Source organism: Oratosquilla oratoria, chromosome 1, assembly GCF_046742065.1.
Source record: "Oratosquilla oratoria isolate Oo_2021 chromosome 1, ASM4674206v1, whole genome shotgun sequence".
Lineage (NCBI taxonomy): Eukaryota > Metazoa > Arthropoda > Malacostraca > Stomatopoda > Squillidae > Oratosquilla > Oratosquilla oratoria.
The window spans coordinates 5173578-5176077 of record NC_134777.1 but is presented as its reverse complement, the minus strand read 5'-3'; the positions used below and the strand labels follow the sequence as shown (position 1 = coordinate 5176077).

At 32.2% G+C, this 2500-nt stretch overlaps 1 long non-coding RNA gene across 2 annotated transcripts in view; it reads left to right on the top strand.

The window, feature by feature from the left end:
• The window catches only part of LOC143030152 (uncharacterized), a 132526-nt gene that overhangs the window by 36868 nt on the left and 93158 nt on the right, over positions 1 to 2500 (top strand). The window lies entirely within an intron of this gene.

Here is a 2500-nt window from a genome sequence, read left to right as displayed (position 1 = left end):
TATCCAAGTGATGTAAATATATTATGTAAACTTATACAATTACTTATCTATCTATCTATATATCTGTTTATCTTTTTATCTATCTATCTATCTATCTATATATGTATATATAAATATGTATACATGTATATACATATATATACATATATATATAAATATATATATATATATATATATATATATATATATATATATTTATATATATATATATATATATATATATATATATATATATATATATGGAAATATATATATATATGAATATATATATATTTATATGGAAATAAACTCATCTATATATATATATATATATATATATATATATATAAACCTACATTTGACCTACGGAGACCTCACTCTGGTTGACCTCCTCAAGCCCTGAGAGGGTCAACCAGAGTGAGGTCTTCGTAGGTTTAAATGTCGCGCATGACAAGAAGAGTGTAGCATTCTTCTTTATCCTGTGACCATGTAACGTATCCGTATGATTGCGTGGTCTGAATTGTATTTGTATCTTGATAATGACTCCTTGCAGTCGAAACGTCGAATAATTAAAATGAAGAACTTTGAATGAGGAAACTTGAAACTATTAAGAAGAAAATTAGTAACTGTGAAAACGCTGTGGTCTTCAATTCAGTGTGTATGAAAGAAAATCTGCGCCCTAAGTATACAATATATGTATGTATATATATATATATATATATATATATATATATATATGTGTGTGTGTGTGTGTGTGTGTGTATGCATATATATATATATATACATATGTATATATATATATATATATGTATACATGTGTGTGTGTGTGTGTGTGTGTGTGTGTGTGTGTGTGTGTGTGTGTGTGTGTGTGTGTGTGTGTGTGTGTGTGTGTGTGTGTGTGTATGCCTACATATATTTTATAAAATTTACTTCCTAAGGCATCGTCTTAAACAGGGCCTCATAATTGTACCTGCTAATATAAAGAAATCAAAACCTCATATTCCGAACTTCCAGGTCACCACGTTTCTCAGGGATCTGTCTTACATCCCCCTCCCTTCTGTTCAACTTTTCGAATTATTAAGCAGCTTATCGTTTTAGGTTATTTAAAGAAAACTCATTCTGACGGTTGATATGTGGAAGTGAAGCGAAATAAGTTGCTTCAGATATTTTCGTACATTTCTTGGTAAGTTCTTTTTTGAAGCATCTCTACTCCATCACAATCCGGTAGTTCACCATAGTTTTCTAGATGAACTACTAGTTAATTAGATGTCTGGTGGGTTCTTATATAATCCTTTATCCCTCTGCTTGTTCCCATATAGTAGTTTACAGGGCCGCTGCCATACGGTATTCTATATATATCATGTATTTTCTTCTTCCCTGTCGACTATAATTTTGTTTTTGTCCTTCACAAATTTCTCCAGTTCTAGCTCGCATACTCCTATATGCAAATACATTTCTCGCTCTAGTGAGAACCTGTTTCATCTCACTCATGTATCTTGTGTTGGGAATGGACAGAAACCCACCTTTCTTCAGTTCTCGCCTCTTCTTTAGGGTCTCCTTTGCTTCATTTTGCCATCTTTCAAGCCTTTCCACCACGTCGGAGGTCAAGGGTCATCGTCGTTACGTCTTGTTAGGGGGAGTTTGCGATGTTAAACCGAATCACGCAAACACACCCAGGCTCGCACACACACTCGCACGCACGCACGCACTCACACACACACACACACACACACACACACACACACACACACACACACACACACACACACACACACACACACACACACACATATATATATAAAACACACACACACACACACACATATATATATAATATATATATATAATACATATATATATATATATATATATATATATATATATGTATATGTGTGTGTATTGCAACAGTAATGACAATGACAGTGCGACTAAAAAAAATTGCCGGAACAACAGGGGAAAAAAAAAATGGGAATACTAATCGCTTTCGTTTATTAAGACATATGCAGAATATAAGAAAGAATAATAGAAGACAATATAAATACAGAAATAAGTAAGAATATGGGCAATATCGAATCAACATCTATACGTTTGTGTGGCTGCCGCGCAAATATATACAGGCATTTATATAAATCCATAAAAAATGCACATACATACATACAAATATAAACAACAAAAGGAATAAATTGATAGATTAATGATAACATGTATGTGACCAAAAGTCCTATGAGATATTTAGGCCCAAGAAGATATTATGGTAGAGTGTCATGGTGTTGTTTGACTATCTTATTTATGACAAAATTATCTAATTTATACAAAGCTAACTTAGATTAATATTGTCATCAAAGGTGCTTTTGATAAAACTAGATTTAATTATGTTCCTTTTTAAGGGAGAATTATAAACAAGAATTTTTTGTACATTTTCCCAGTTATTACTATGGTTGGTGTCCTTTACGTGTTAAAAAAACTCATAAGACATTTGGCGTATGCTGGCTAACGCTTATAATCATTTCTTTGCCACTTT